The sequence below is a fragment of the Alligator mississippiensis genome, chromosome 1 (genome assembly GCF_030867095.1).
Source record: "Alligator mississippiensis isolate rAllMis1 chromosome 1, rAllMis1, whole genome shotgun sequence".
Classification (NCBI taxonomy): domain Eukaryota; kingdom Metazoa; phylum Chordata; order Crocodylia; family Alligatoridae; genus Alligator; species Alligator mississippiensis.
In genome coordinates, this window is record NC_081824.1 from 346,155,243 (window position 1) to 346,171,786 (window position 16,544).

Here is a 16,544-nt window from a genome sequence, read left to right on the forward strand (position 1 = left end):
AGGGGAGATATTTTATCAGTTGGCAGTGGGAAGAGATCTCCAAAACTTGTTCTGCCTCACTGGGGAGGTGGGGCAGGGACTCTGCTTTGTCCAAGCCAAAGCCTTTATTAATTACAGCAGTCAGCCTCTGCACCAAGCATACACAGACCTCCAAGGTACACCAGTATCCCACAAGGCTCCAAAGTTGCCACTGCTTCAAGAGTGGTACTGAGGTGTCTCCCCTTCACTTCAGCCATCACATTTACCACCTATAAAAGGAAGGAACCAGATACAAGTTCAACCACCCATGAGTTCCTATTTAGTGCCTTTTGTTTCTATAGTGTCTTGTCAGTTCTCGTGGTGTACTAACTAACACGTTTGCCTTAGAAAAAGGCACCTGGTTCAAAACCTGGCAGAAACCATTTTCTGCTCACTGCTGTACCTGAAGCCTGGCTTGTAAATAATGCTAGAGATGCTGATTCAGCAGAAACTGAGATTTTTGGCACAGCACAAGGGTCTAGGTGGTGGATTCCTGTCCTATTCCTGTAAGACCAGCTCCATCTTCTCAGGGCAGGAGAGTTTGGCATGATTCCTAGAGTCCTTGGATCCATAGGGTGTGTGCAGATGAGCACACATGCATGGTATATCCCGATGTCAAAAAAAAACATGTCTAAGAAAAGCTGCATGGCACATGTGTGGCAAGCACACATGAAGCCCAAAACCAGAGCCTGGCTGGCCAGAGCCATGCTCCTGCTGCCAGCCAGGCTTCCTGCTGCAGGATCACCACAGCTGCATACCCTGGAGGTCCCCAGGAACCCCAGGTAAGGCTGCTGTGGCCAGATCAGGTGCTGGCCCCAGCCTCCCCACAGCTACCCCACCCAGGGCAACATGCCATGGACCAGAGCATGTGTGCACAGGGCTTCCCCGGGGACAAGTAACAGTGGCACACGTTGTGCCACTGCTCTTTGTCCCCAGGGAAATGTGCATGCCTGCTCATGGGGATGTGCCCATAAACAGGATTAGGAGCACAGCATCCTGAGATACTGCAGGACCAAGGCAAGCCCTATGGCACTCCATATAGCTGAACAGGTATTATAAGTAGCACTGGAAATACTGAGTTGCTGTTGTTCAGAAGGGCTAAAACATAGAACTGCTTTTTTTTTCCATGGAAAACCATTTCAGTGGCTGTGTGTTTCCTTTTTTTGCAGGATTGTAAGGGCATATTTCTCACTAGAAATGTAGTACCTGTTTGTGGAGTAAATCTTGGAGTAAATCTCACAAGGAAACACAGTCTTAGACTTTTCTAAATGTGGTGCTTACTCTGTCTGGTGGGCAGTTGCCTTATATATGACATAACCCAAATTCTAGTTAAAGATAGACCAGGAGAAAGAAAATTATTTTTTTTAATATACTCAAAAATAGTATAACTTATCATTCATGAGTCTCCAGTTTCAGAAGGTTTCAGCAAGAACCTATATAATTTTATGTCCAGGTGTATCAAAATAAATTCACTTGGATTTTTAATAAACTAACGTTACATGCCTGTTACATAATTGTTTTTTTCATATAATTCATCTATGTATCATCTTCCTTTACTAGGCAAAAGAAATACATATTTCTCATTCTTTTCTTGTAGGACTAAGGAAATTTTAAAGATACAGTCAGAACTAACCCAGAAGCCAAACAGGAAAAATCTGAATTAAATGACCAACTCATCCTCTGAGACCTGGAATCTATCTGTATCTAAATTTTTAATCTTTATATTCAGATCCATACCTTCTTAGCCTGACATGCCTTAAAATTCCATTTTTTATTGTTTCTTTTTTTACCTATGACTGCTTATGTATTATAGGGATATGTGTATTTTTAAAATATTTCTTTATTATTAATCATTTAGGCTTCTGAGAATACCAAAGTTTGCTTGTATTTTCAAGCATCCTAGCCTGCTTCAAAACCAGCTAAAAAGATATGCAATCCCTGCTTTTATGGTAAATTTAGTACATCTTTTGAAATTGTTTTAGGGGTTGGCAACCTATGCCCTGTGGAACTGTAGGATCTGACCCATGGTGCTATGAGGCTTTGGTGGCATTCTGGGGGGAGGGGGGGGCGCTCCAGAAGCACTTGGAAGTTTGGGGCACCCTGGCTGGTGGTGAGGAGTTTCATCCATGCCACAGCCAGGTGATAGGGAGAAATGGTGGTGCCAGCACACCTTGAATTCTAGCTGGGTCATTCCACTCTGCTGCCAGAAAATGTTGGTGACTGCCAGTCTTAAAAAATTTCTTCCCAGACATCATCCTTAAAGAGTAACTATCATGAAGGAGTCCTGCTTCATGGTATGCATTTCTATCCATTATGATATGACACATAAAGAAACAGAAACACAAACAATAATAAATATGGAAACAATATATTGATAAAACCTTCTATAAATCCCTGTCTTTAAATTCAGAGGTAATTCTTAAGCTCAACTTTAAAACCTTTTTTTAAGGCAGAGACACGATGATTTCTCTGTCCATTTTGCATTTACAGAGAAATGCACATAAATCATGAGAAAGAAGTGAAGGGATGGTAATCTAGGTACCACTGTCGTGGTGGGATATCTTCATTGTAATCATCTAAATCAAATATTTGACTTTGCTTCTTGGAGTGATATATCTCCCAGTCCCACTGCCAAATACTAACATAGCAAAGTTCAGACTGAAAAAGGAGAACAAAAATCTGGGGAAGGAGGGATCTTCCTACTTGCTAATAGCAAAACTCAGCAATGCCACTGTTGTTAATATCGAACATCAAGAGTTGACATTGCTAATGTTATTATATGCACATGGTCCACAAAACAGTTTATCAGGGGATGGTTAAAAGATACATAACATGTGGTTTCTATATCAAACACAAATTATCCGTGTAGCACAAAGTTAGGATAGACAACTTCTACAGTAGTTTCCTCTGAGGTCACTTATGTGGGTATTACTGGTAGGATCTGGCGTTAGGTCAATGCCATGCTTCATTGTCCCTTGCTAGTGTATTAGCTCTTTGGGGAATTAGCAGCCAGCTTAATTTAGGACAGCCTTGAGTCAGAATGGAGGCTTTCTATTGGCATGCACTCTTTTTCAGTTGTTGACCTGCTGGCTAAATTTTGTTACCTCAGTGTGGCAGGTGAAGCTGCTATATCAAACTATAATAAGTTTGGGCATTAGCCTCTGATGAGAGATGTTGAACAGAGGTGAAGGGAGAGAGGAAATTCTAGGAACAAACACGCTACAGGATAAAGTGGAGGCTAATGCCCTGTTGTTGTCTGAAAAGGCAAACATCTGGAAAGAGATAAGTTTTCTGTTATGCAGAGCTTGGCCCATACAACTTGACATTACACTAACTCATTATTTTCATTTAACAGCTTCTGTTATTTTGTTGCAAATTGGTGGGTGGACATTTTTTTTAGATTATGAATGATATGGTTTAAAGTGTTTAAAAAACCCCAAGCTAAATCAAAACAGTATGCTCTTAGGCCATGTGCAGGTACTGAATTTCTATTGGAACTTTATTCTCCCAATAGAAACTGCAAGCATACAGGTCTACAGATGTGGTTTTTCCTGCAAGAAAAAATGGCAGTTCTGGGAGAAAAATGTACTTTCTCCCATACAGTAGCTCTCTCCTTTGAGAGAACTTCTCCTGGTAGGACAGACATTTGTATATTTTCCCTTGTGAGAAGCCACAGTGCTGTCCTTCAGCATCCAAACATACATTGCTAAAGACAATTAGTGACTCAGGATGGACTCTGTGAAGCACAGAGCCAACCACACCCCCTGACAACTTTGTGGCCAGGAAAGCCCATATGTTTCACGTGCCACATTCTGTGGTCAAGGGGTGAAGAGAAACACAAGTTCCCAAGACAGCTGTTTACCCTACTTATCACCCTACTCAGGAGCAGGAGCTGCTGAGGTGCTACAGAGAGACACAGGTTCCCCAGGCACCTATTTACCCTTTGTATTATCTTTAGCAGGAGCAGAAACCCAACAGACCAAATCCATCCTTCCTGTGCAGCCATGCACTGGCTGATGCAGCTGGTATGAGAAAGATAAAGATCCATTGCGCACTGCTGGAGGGAACACTGACTGGCTTGCTACTGAAAATGGAATAGACATGCTCTAGCTCTATTTTTTCAAAGCAAGGAGGGGGTTTCTGGACAAGATTTCCCAAGAGAGGCATGGTCCCCTCTGGTGGCCAGCCAATCAGCACTGTCTTGAATGTTCAGCTCTGCAGCATGTTAGCATCTAAACACAATGGCCCCCTGATTGTATGGCATCAGCAACACAAGCTCAGTGGTGCCAGGAGCACCTGCTCCAAATGCTGATATGCTCCTCTCCTATTAAGTTTTTCTACTAAGAGAAAAGAATAGGAAATATCTGGTGGTAGATTTGAATGCCCAGGCATTGCCTGTATCTCTGTTACATCTTTTCCCCTTTCCATGACCTTAAAAATTAAAAAAAAATCATACAGACCCAGTTGGGTAGGTTCCAAGTAATCATTACTGATGAAATACAGGAGATCCTAGATAATCTGTACTGTTAAGTACAGATGAATACAGGAGATCCTAGATAATCCTAGATAAGTTCCTTGTCCTTTGTGAGGTTTATAGTTTGTGAACCAATCAGGAGTCTACAAGGCTACAAACAGCTGGGAAGGACAGCTGAGGTACTCAAGGTGAATGAAAAAGTGGGACCCTTATAAGTAGCGGCCACAAAGAAAAACACTTGTACGGTGTGTCCTTGACTCAGCAACTCATTGTGAACTAAGCAAATTGCAAGAAGTCTGAATATGAATGGTCTATGGGATATATGAACATGGGTTCTACTGTACAAAGAAACAAGGTACCTACATATATATACTCTGTTAGATTCTGGTACCTTATGCTAGTAGATGTAGCATATATGGACAGACATACTCTTTTCTTTGTGCTTATACATTTTCGTTCTGAAGGACCAATCTATTTTAGGTTATATAGTACCTGCATGCCTCAGTCTATAACATGCTTGTCCTCAGAGCTCTACCCTTTAGACAGAGAAGCATTATTATTCCCATTTGGCGATGGGGAGATGAGTCAAGGAGAGAATGGCTTGCTTAGACTAGACAGGGAACAGAACCAAGTTCCCAGTTCATGCTCTAACCACTGTTCCCTCTTTTGTCTGGAGATGCTGGGACACAAGATAGAAGGGAAAATTAGGCCTTTCATGGCCCAGGAAAAAATTCTCTCACAGAGTTACAACCTACACGTGACATAGCAGAAAGCTGACCCCCTAGGACATCCCTACACTGGCATGGAGGTTGAGGCAGGTCTATGGGTGAGACTAAGGGGTGGTGAGCCCTTCATAAGGTGTTTGGAAAGCATTGTGCTTCCCTGGCATGCAGCCCTTTCTAAAATTCCCCCTGAGTCAGTGTGTCTCTATCTCTCTCCCTTGTCAGGTCAGTAGCTACATGCCTTAATTTTGCCTTATGTAAGTAAAATTACAGTTTATCAGCTCACAATCTCATTGCTCATCATCTTTTACAAGTATCTAGGGAGAAAATACTTGACCATCTTATCAGCTCAACAAAGAAAAACCACAACAACTTCCCTTCTTGATAATTATCAGTAAATTGCAACTATTATTAGAGAAGCATAGATCCATCAAGAGCTAGAACTTGCCAGTGCTCCTCCAGCCTCCCGTATTGCATATTTGAATGGGCTTCCAGGACTCCTGTCTTGAAACCCTGGGTGTGCCACTGTGTGAGTGTGCACTTCTCAATCTTTTTTAATGAGGGAAAATAGATAATGTAATAGCATGGTTTTTAAAGGAATGCAAATTGCTGTCCATTGGTAATGAAATGTTTCACTTTAGGATTAAGTGCCTTGTGAGACTTCTCTGCATGAGTAGTTGCTGATATTTTAAGCTAGTAGGTGTTACTCACTTGCACAAAGAAGTATAGGTTAGGGCTCAACTGGCCCAACCTTAAGGCCTGATCCTTCAATTCTTAAGCAGGCAAAACTCCACCAGAAGTCAATGAGGTTTGGGCCCTTAATGAGAATTACCTACTAAATTTTCCTGCACAGCACTGACTCTGTAATCCTACTATGGCAAAATGGTACATGAGGGTCTTTTAATAAAACTTTTAATTTGCTTTGACCACCATTAGCATTTGGTCCCCAATGGCCTCAAAAGCAATCACATTGTTCTTTGCTGGACAGCGCATGAAGGTCAAGAATTAATTCCTCTTCAGTCCTGTCTGCTGTATTCCATTCATGCTCTCCCTGCCAATGTACATTCAACCTTCATTTCACTCCTGTCACTTTTGGTCACGGGTTCCTCTGACTAGTGGAAATCGGAGTCTGCTTGTGCATCTCTTCTCTTCTTTCTCTTCCTTTTCCTTCCTATACAACTGCAGAATAAACAAAAGATGTGGCAGGTTTATTTGATAAACAAAATGAAGGAATAATAGTTACCACAAATTCAGGATAGGCAAATATTATAAGCTATAAATGAGAACATATCCTATGTGGCCAAATTACTGTATCAGGAATGCCTTCCTACTTGCTTTGTTGCTTTGCACAGTCAATCAATGAAGCTGGTAGTAGTGTGATTATTTTCATGTGGAAATTCAGGTGAGCTAACTAGCACTAATGACAGTGCCAATAAGTCTGCATGCCCAATAACTAGTCTGCCCATAGCACTGAGTGGATGTGGTTACACTCCTTCTGGTTTAGGGAGTTGCCCTGGTGAGCAGTTGGGTGTTTAAGGGCAGCCATGCCTAACATGATAAGTTTTTCCTGTTGTGATGACTTTGCTTAATCAAGATTCCTGTGCTTTACTCCAAATAATAATCAATTTTGCAAAGTCATTATCAATTTCTACAAAAAAAAAAAAAAGAATTGATAACTGTAGTGAGGTAAACCTTGCAATGCTGTTGTGTAGTTCACTACAATTATCCATATTTTGCAGCTGGGCAACATGAAATAAAGAGAGGTAAGGCCCATTTTTTCCAGACGTATGCAGTGTCTGTGAAACTCCAGTTATTTTAAACAATTTGCTTGAAGTGACACAGGAAGTTAGTGACAGAGTCAGGGCTAGAAGCCAGATATCCCTTACTTTCTATGTCTGCCTTAATTCTGCTTTTGCAAGACACTAAACCATTTGGTGGCTACCCAAGGATTTTATTGGCTCAGCCACTAAGATACCATATAAATAATTGTAGTTAAAGCAGAGGCTGCATTTTTTGGTTTGTTATAACATAACAAGCCATGGGGAGGAACAGTCAAATAGCTCTTCCCTGTGCAAACTTCCTGGCAGAGTAAGTCCAGTGTAGTTGGCAAACAAAAGGCCATAAAACAGCAATCATTAAGATAAGGTTAATGCTGACTTACCCAATGCATCAAGTAATTAACCATATTACAATACCTACCTCTCTGGTAGGAGGAGCTAATGGAGGAAGAGTCTGCTGTGAGGATCTCAGTACTTTGAAACCTTATAATAACAACAGGAGATAAAAAAGTGGGAGTGCCAGACATCTTGGATCAGCTTTGATCTTGATCTTGGATCAGCCTTGTCACCCATCTTTGGATCTACAGATAAAACAATCACAGAAGACAATTATCCTCAGATGAGAAGGATTGTGAATGATGACCTACCTCCCTAGTCAAAGCTCCCGCATGGTCTGAGGAAGGAACAATACCTGAATTGCTAGCACCAGTTTTTCATGCAGGAAAAGCTCTTCTAAGACCTTTAAAGAGGAACTGGCCAAAAACCTGAGTGACATGGGAAATCCAGCACCAAAAGACAAAGAAAACAGGCCCAAGGGAAAAGTGACCAGAACAAAGCAACAGATGTATAAATCAAATAAATAAAATATAGGCTTTTCCCCTGAGATCCATGATAAGGCCAATCGAGTAACAAAGGCGAGAATTAAGAACCCTGGATTTTGCTTAAGCCTCAAACAAAGACGAGTCTACCAATTGTAAGGAGGGTTGTCTTCACTCCTGTCTTGGCCTATCCTAGACCTGCCAGTACAGCCCTTAAGCAACATAGAGTAGTACAGTTTGTATGGGGGTCTGACTGGGTGCCATAGTCAGGAAGGTACCACACATACACATATGTGATCAGCCTGCACCCACAGCAACACACTCTCCCCATTCCCTGCCCCCACCCTCCTGCCCTGGCCAATACCTGCTCCAAGCAGGACAAGCAGTGTCCAGCCCAAGTCACCCCCCCATCTCTAGCTCCTGCTGAGAACGAGCTGGGCTGAGCACATGAGGGCAGCAGCAGCAGTGCCTGCCTACCCACCTGCCTAGAGCACGATGCTGCTCTTTTCTCCTTGCTGGATTGTGCCCTGTGCCCCTGCCTACCTGTCTTTGCCTTCAGGGCACTGCTGACTTGTTGGGGGCACAGGGGGCAGGGTCACCAAAACAGAAGTTCACCCAAGGTACCACTTTCCCTAAGGCCAGCTCTGAATATAGGCTATTTACTGTAGGCTTCTAAAGTATGGATACTGAAAAACATGGCAAATGTACCTACCTAAGATAGAGACCAACAGTTTGGTCAGTATCTGCAGTATTTCCTTGGACTCTAAGAAAAGGAGGAATGCTACACATACATTGGTATAGCTTGCTGAAAATATCATTTAACAATCCAAATGTGAGTACCTATACTAAAATTGGGTCTTATATGCATCTGTTTGAAGATATGTGGCATATATGACAATTTTGGGGGGTAAATTTTTCTTTTGTGTAGAAGAAAGTGAGGTATGAATGTGGGACAATGGTTGATGCTTTATATAGCTCAGTAAGAAACAAAGCTCTCTGCATTCACTCAAAGGAAAGTTTCCAGAAGAGTAACTTCCCCTGTTTGTAGACACAAAAATATGTACTTAGAGCTGCAAATGAAGGGTTTAGTCCATCAATTTTATTTTTAGGGAGCAAAAGGTTAGGTTCACATGTAGGCACAGATGGTATCCTCCTTTAGAGGTGCCTGGATCAGTTCAGATGAAATTTTGCCATTTGCTAGGAAAATCCCTTGTCCAAACTCCTGTGCTTTCAGCTGTGTGAAGTGCAGAACCAATTACTGTGGGGAAAGATTCAAAGAAGTGGACATATTTGTGTCAATACAGAAATCTAAAGTCCGTTTCCAGCAATCTTTACGGTAGTGCCCAGTGTTGCTCAGTAGAGGCTGTTGTAAAACATTTAGGTCAGCTCCTTCTAAAATACCAAGCAGCCAAAGTCCTAAGCCAACTAAATATAAAGAGGCAGAAATGTTTATCCTGCTTATATCCAAGTCCTAGTCCTTGTTCTGTGGCCACATTTTTGCAGCCTTAATTATAGTTCCCTCCCTGATTTTTGCAATATTCAAATAGGCAACTGCATAATTGTTCACAAGGGCTGAACTTCATCCTCCTGTTGCATGGGCTAAGTAAAGGGACTGCATGGTCTGCTTATCCTCAGGCTGCCCAGTGGCTGCAGAACAGCTCTGTGGAAGCTAGTTGAGTCTAGATATGCAGAGTTGCTAGAGGGGTGCCAACATAACTCATGCCATGGTGGTTCTCCTGTTCTCATCTTCATGTCACTGAAGACCCATCCCCTTCTGCTTTTTTACACCACTGCACATGGTAACCATGCAAATCAGAAACCTGTTTATTTCCTTCCCTTTATCTCTTTACCCCACTTATAGTGGAGCTGCACTGATTCTCCTGCACCAGGTCTCTTTATTTCCCATACAAGAAGGTTTGCCTCTGATACATCCTGAAGTCTTTACTAAGGCAATAACCCTTTCAAGTTAAATAGGAATTTGCACTAGAAAGGACTAGCTTAAAATTAGAGCTGGTCAGGTAAGGGGAAAAAAAACCGTTTTGTGAATGAAAATACAAAATGTGCTTTGCTTTCTTGTGATTCAGAGGGTCAAATTACTAGTTCTTTGAGACAATTTAGATGAATGATGAATCTGAGGTTTCATGAGTTTTACTATAAATATTGAGAAATCCAAAAATTCATGCTGGAAGAATATTATTTTTGTTGTTTTCCTTCTAAAAAAACAAAGTTCTAGCTGTCCAATCAGGGAGAAGGTCTCCTGGGTCACCTATGAAAAATACAGATATAAACTGTCAGAGTCAAGATCAAAAATTCAGAAACAGCCCACAGTATGAAAATTATTCACTGAGGCCAAGTTCTTAAAATAAATGCATAATTAGACTTAACTTATTATTTAGACACTTGAATGATTGGTAAAAGACAGAACACACAACAGGTCCCATTGACATTACCAAGATCCAGTGACTCCATGATACATCACCAGTTGGGATGATGATGTGGCTAGTGACTGGAAAGGTCTGCTCCCCTGTCCTATCCCAGGCTGGAGGTGATGGATTTTGTACTTCAGCCATATAAAGCCACTGCTGCTTATGCTTTATGCTGATGAAGTGAATTTCATCCTCCAGAATTTAGTCCACCCAAACTCTAGTCACTTAGGATGCCTTTATGTAGGGCTTAGCTTCAATTAACTTAACCTCATCAGACTCAGTATTTTCTACCTTGTACATTTATACAAATTGATGTCTTAAGAAACCATGAATAGAGCCCAAGACGTAAGTATTACTTTGTTGGGGGAGGGGAAGAAAAACATTGTATCTTGTAATAAGGGGAAGAAAAACTTGGATTAGAAGATGGATTTAATAGGTTAAGAAGTCACAGAACTTTAACAAAGCATAACTTTACTAATACAAATAGGAACTCTGAGCTACATTTGAATTCACATCACACCACACCTGGTAAGAATTAGTCTAGCACAGCATCATCAATCATAGTGTGGTTGTCAGTTTTGACATCCTTTAAGTCTACGTTGTGTGCTTAATGACTACATTACAGAAAATGTAAACAGACACCAAACATACAGGTATGCCCTACATTTTTTTTCCCTTGCTGAATAAGTGTTTCAAAAAAAAAAAAAAAGAAGAAGAACCAAACATTGTTTGTTAACTACAAAAAGAACAACTTATGAAATTGTTATGAAATAATCAGAGAAAAGTTGCTAATGGATAGGAATAAAAAGGATATTACATACTGCAAATGCAAAAAGTTGAAACTTGGGGAGAGCCCAACTAGACAATATGGATTGAAAATATATAGTGAGGTTGTATACAAACTACCTTATATTTTGGTATTGGCTATTTATACACACATGACACCCAGACATAGAGATAAGGTATTACTGCTGTTGCATTATTCGGTATACATCTTATGATTTCTACAGCATAATAGTATGATCATGATTTACTAATAGGGATGCAGGAGTCACTGGTGAGCCCATTACAATCCTTGTATTAATAATTCATAAGGGAAAAATGCTGTAGAAGTGCCTAAGTTCAAGACCTGAGTGATGCCTCAGTTCCAACCCCAAATCTCCCAAATTCCATTATTATTAGCAGATTTCTAGAATTACACTACTTACAAAAACCTTTCAGTTCTGCCTTTTTATTTCTACAACTGGTACACAAGAGTTATAAATGTAGTGTCCTGCCGTGTTTCCATAGAATTCAATGTGGGAACAATTCACTGAATTCAGTGAAAGCAGGATTGGACCCATCAGCAATTCATCCAAGGATCAGCTTAATTTGAGATTTTAGCAAGTGTTTATTTTCTGGCCCAGCAGCAGTATATTTAGGGGTGAGAAATGTATGAAAAAGAAGGGTCAAAATCCAGATGTAAGAATGAATACCAAAGATAGATTCAGAGGGGGCATGAGTTTGAAAACTGTAAATAAAAGTCTGACTTTGGCTTTGAAAAGTAATGCTATCTCCCCACTGAAATTATGCCATGCTTTTTTGTGCACACATCTGTCTATGTATACGTATGAATATATTTTAAAAATAAAATAAACTATATTTTTGATAATTAGTTTGTTAAAGTTTCTAATGTAAAAAGAACTAAAACATAGCTATGTTTTATTTTATTTTATTTAGTTATCCTCAACTTCATGATTTCAACATACTCATAAAGAAAAAACACCTTACAAACCTAATATAAAGTTCTATTTTTCCTAAAACCTACAACATTTTTCAATTAGCAGAAGTTAAAATCTTGTCATTAAAAAAAACAAATATTGATTTGATTTGTTTACCAATGTATAATATACCCCCAGGTTTGTTTAAAATTCAAATAAAAGTTGATGGAAATGCACACTCTTGAAAATATTTACTTTTAAAATTCATTATTCATAAGAAAACATTTTCAAACTTGCAGTTTGCAAAGAAGGCCCAAACCTGTTCCCATTTAAATCTATAGAAGGAAGATTAAATCCAGAAACTGTTTTAGATATCTCATTTTCATTTCAGCTCTTTGATTTTAGAAATAATAATATTTTTAATGGTGAGCAGGTCTTTTTGGAGTTCTGATTTATTCCTTATTGAATCCCAAGTCCATCTCTGCAGAGCAAGAGAAAGCAACTCTACCTAAGCCTCCAGCAAAATCTGAAGACAGAGACACACAGAAGTCATTTCATTTTCCTAACTGTCCCTTATTGGGAGGCAAGAGTTTTAATTAGCAAAACATGTTTGAACAGTTATAAATATTTTTTTAATAAAAAACTATAGTACTATTTAAATTTGAGATAGTTTCATAAATATGTGTGTGTTTATCTCCAATAAAATATTTAATGAGAACTGCAAATTCATTTTATAGCTATTGTCGTAAAATTTAAGCTTGATGATGCAGTCCTTACTTAAACAAACTTTAACTTGAATTCAGTGGGAATTTTTCTTAGCACAATACTATAATATCTTTAGAAATGTATAATTACATATGCTTAATAATATAATATACTATGTTTTAAAATGGACTTATTTTAGATGGGTCCTTATTTTCTGTGCTCAGGAGACAGCAAAATATTTGCTCTATGTTTGGGCATGAACCACCCCCAAAAAACAAAAACAAAAACAAAAAATCCCACTTCTATAGAAAGTATCTTAACTATACTGAAACGTTTATGTCTAGTTAATACTTTGACTCTAAAATAGTTTCAACTTTTGGATTGCTTTACCTTTAAAAACCTGGCTACATTGTAAGATTTACTTGCAGAGATGCATGGCTTCTCATTACTATTTCCAATAGAAAAAACTTGCCAGAACCCCTGAGAAGCCAACCTTTGAATCTGGAATTAAATAACAAAATATACTTCACACTGGACATTTGCAGGGAAACTTTACTTAAGGGAAAATAAATACAAACATCTTGCTCTGTAATCTGTAAGTAAACTACTTGAACCAATGTGCTGCTTTTAGAGAGGCTACTGCCAATTACTTCTTTCAAGGCAAAGTTTTAACACTGTTTCTGATGCCAGAATATACTTCATACAGTATTAATAGAGGGTTACCAGAACTAATGAAAATGTACCATGTTCACATATAATGAATAAAAACCTAATTAAGAGCATAGTTAAGCCAGGAGCACGGATATTGTTTTTTTATATTAATATCCATTGTATTACTTTAGCATTTAATGTGAGCCTCTTCAGCTGACTGATGCCCAAAAGGGAACTAACAAATCGCTCAGCTGGTGGCTGACACTGGTCCTGAAGAAAGCTAGTAAGGAACACTTTGCAGTCTTTCAGAGTCTCTACACCAGCTGTCACCCAGCTATGGGTGCTGAAAAGCTCCTGTCACTTCATCCAAAGGGATTTACTTGGTCAGAAGGAAAATTTAAATACAAAGCATGCAGCTAAGAAGCTAGTGAAAAGGATTATGAGTGCACAAGAGCACATGTGTATAAGACACTAATACATCTTTAGGAAATTTCAGATCCCCAAAGCCAGGATTACTGCCAGAGGCAGGGTGGTATACGTATGCTGGGACCTTTACCGTTAGAGTTATTATCTCCCAACTATTCAACTTTATAGGTCTTTCATCATGCGATTTTTTTTAACACTCCCCTCATCCTCAATAGGGAACTAAGAAAAAGCCATCTCTGTTCTATTATTCCTACAAATCACCTGCATGCAAAATACTCTGTTGCTTTTTCTTACGGTCAGAGATTTAATTTTTTTTTTCCCATTGTCCATGTGTACCAAAATGTTCTGCCTAATTGTTTAATGGTGACTAAGGCAGATGAGCGCGTAGGGTGTCTTATGTTTACTAGCTAAACTTCTGTATAAAGGACATAAACAAACAGAAGAGATACATGACAGGAGTTTTTGTTTAAACAGTAGAAGGATTCTGGCTCTGACCTGGCTATCTATATAATTTGGTGCTCAGTAAAATGATATACTCTACCTGCCAGCTGAGCTGAAGGGGAATGACAGTGCAAGGGGGCTGTACCGTATGGAGTTGATTGAGGCGAGTTGATTTTGAAACCCAAACATTTTTGGCTGTTGTTTTAAAAAAGGGGTGAGGGGGTGGGGAGGGGGGAGGAAGGTGAAACAGAAAAGTAATGTCTTTAAAAACTTACATTTTTAGCCAGCTTAGCAATGCAGTCAAATTCAACTCGAAGCAGCACCATGCTGGCTGGCCTGTGGCGAGGTACTGTTATTCTTTGTTAATAAAGCCTCTGGCCTGTCCTGCTGGATGCAGGAAAGTTGATGATAATGCCAAGTTGTTTAGAGGAGGACTGGAGAGTGAGACCACAGCATGCGATGCAGGCTACCACTGCTGAGCCCCAGGGGAGGGTCATGCAAGTTGTGACTGCTGTTGGTTTGGGCGCACAGCCCTAACTTGGCCTCCAGCACAGTCGGCCCGTGTAACAAATCCATAAGGGAACGGGGGGGGGGGCCTTAGTGAGGATGGGGAAGGAGGGGAGGGGGGTTACCTGGAACCAGAAAAGCCAAAGAAAGGGTGATGATAACCCAGAAGTGAAATGCAAAAGGTTTAATGTAAAATGACTAATCATTATTTTGGAAAAATTCCCCATCAAGAGCCTTTAAGGACATTAACATTATGTATAGCACAAAGCATGAGATTTAACAAAAGTGCTACAAAGCTCAAACCAGCTGCCTTTAGAGGTCACTAGAACATCACTGCAGTATTTACAAATTTTCCATGAAGGATTAGAAGTTAAACTAAAGCCCTATATACACTATATTACAGTTCCAGTGGATGCTGTATACTATTATCTAAATTTCTTCACATAGACTATCATGTATCTGCCCCAGCAAAGCTGATTAGTGAAGCAGCTTGACTCTGACATATCCTTTATGCCAGCCACAAGCTGCCTTGCACAGCCACCTTATTCACTGTGGAGACAGGCCTGAAGCAAGACTGTAACACAACAAATGCAAATGAGATGAGCCTTACACCACTTAAACTGAGATGGCTATAATATGTAACAGCTTAATGTGCCCACAGAAGTGATTGATGCCCCTTCCATATCTCTAAAGAGCTTCAGTTTTGATGCATTCTTTTTAACTAATATTTCTTTTTATTCTTCTTTCTAGCAACATGTTTTCTTCTTTCTTTTTAGCCTCCATGTGGGAGGAGAAGGGGGATAAAAATACCAAACAACTTCTTAGTAATACTTACATCTTTCAGGAACCTAAAATGATGCAAATTAATATTTGGAAAGATTCTTAATCAGTTCAAAGCAATAGATTTAAAATATCCAAACAGAAGTTTGACCCATTTTAACACAGTGATCATTAATATTAAATGAAGTGGCCTCCTGTGAAAAATGCTCTGTTTGAGATCTGTCAAATTATTTGTCACAGTCCAATACAGTTCAACAGCAGTGATTTCAAAGAAACCAAAATACTGTCAGACCACAGCCTCACTGTCACTTTGAATAACTAACATTTAGCCCAAAAATTTGGGAAAAATGAGAGACAAATCTAGCATCCTGCAGAAACATAACCAAATGCTGCACAATTCCAACTCCCTATACATTTCTAATCAGTATTCATTTCCTGTCCTTAAAATAAACAGAAAACAGATTTCTCCGTTTCCCCCAAAATCAATCTTTCACTGTATCTGTCAGTTGCTTTCTCCCAATTAGTATTCTAAATTCATTTATTTTTGTCATAAATTAATTTTTTTTACATACCTTGGCACGGGTTTTTCATTCAATACTTGTGAGTAATGTGACAGACTTAACGTTGTGTTGCTTAGCAGTAATAAAAAAAAAGTAACTTTGTTAATGAATTGAGATGAATCAAAAATGCCTTATTAATTATTGCTTGCCTAGTAGGTTAAGCTTTGGCTCCTCACCTCACTGGCCCAGAGAACATTTCTTGCCTTTGGCCATGTCGGAGGGGCTCATTAAAACATCTCTTGGGAACAGACAGAAATTGTTAGTGAAAAGCAATGGTCAGTGCCTCAGCTAGAACCCAGCAGGGAAAGGAATCCCTCATCACTGAGAACTAACAAGGCTGTATGTATTACACCTGTAATCAAACTGCTCTGAAAATGCCAGGAGACCAGTGGGCTCTCCTTGTGATTGGTGAAGTTATCTGAAAATGCTGAATCCAATCCATAATTGATGTGCACACATACAATTACAAGCCTCCAGATATCAGTTAAAATGTTGCAGTTGCAAGCCTTAAGGAGTGGTAAACCTTAACATGCACGGC

At 39.6% G+C, this 16,544-nt stretch overlaps 1 long non-coding RNA gene across 1 annotated transcript; it reads right to left on the minus strand.

The window, feature by feature from the left end:
- Window positions 1-1,500: 1,500 nt before the first annotated feature.
- Window positions 1,501-16,320, minus strand: LOC132247770 (uncharacterized). Its single transcript, XR_009459174.1, has 6 exons — window positions 16,183-16,320; window positions 16,019-16,078; window positions 14,435-14,791; window positions 8,523-10,076; window positions 7,414-7,573; window positions 1,501-6,393 (listed from the first exon to the last, which is right to left on the minus strand). It is a non-coding gene; the product is annotated as an uncharacterized LOC132247770 (long non-coding RNA).
- Window positions 16,321-16,544: the final 224 nt, after the last annotated feature.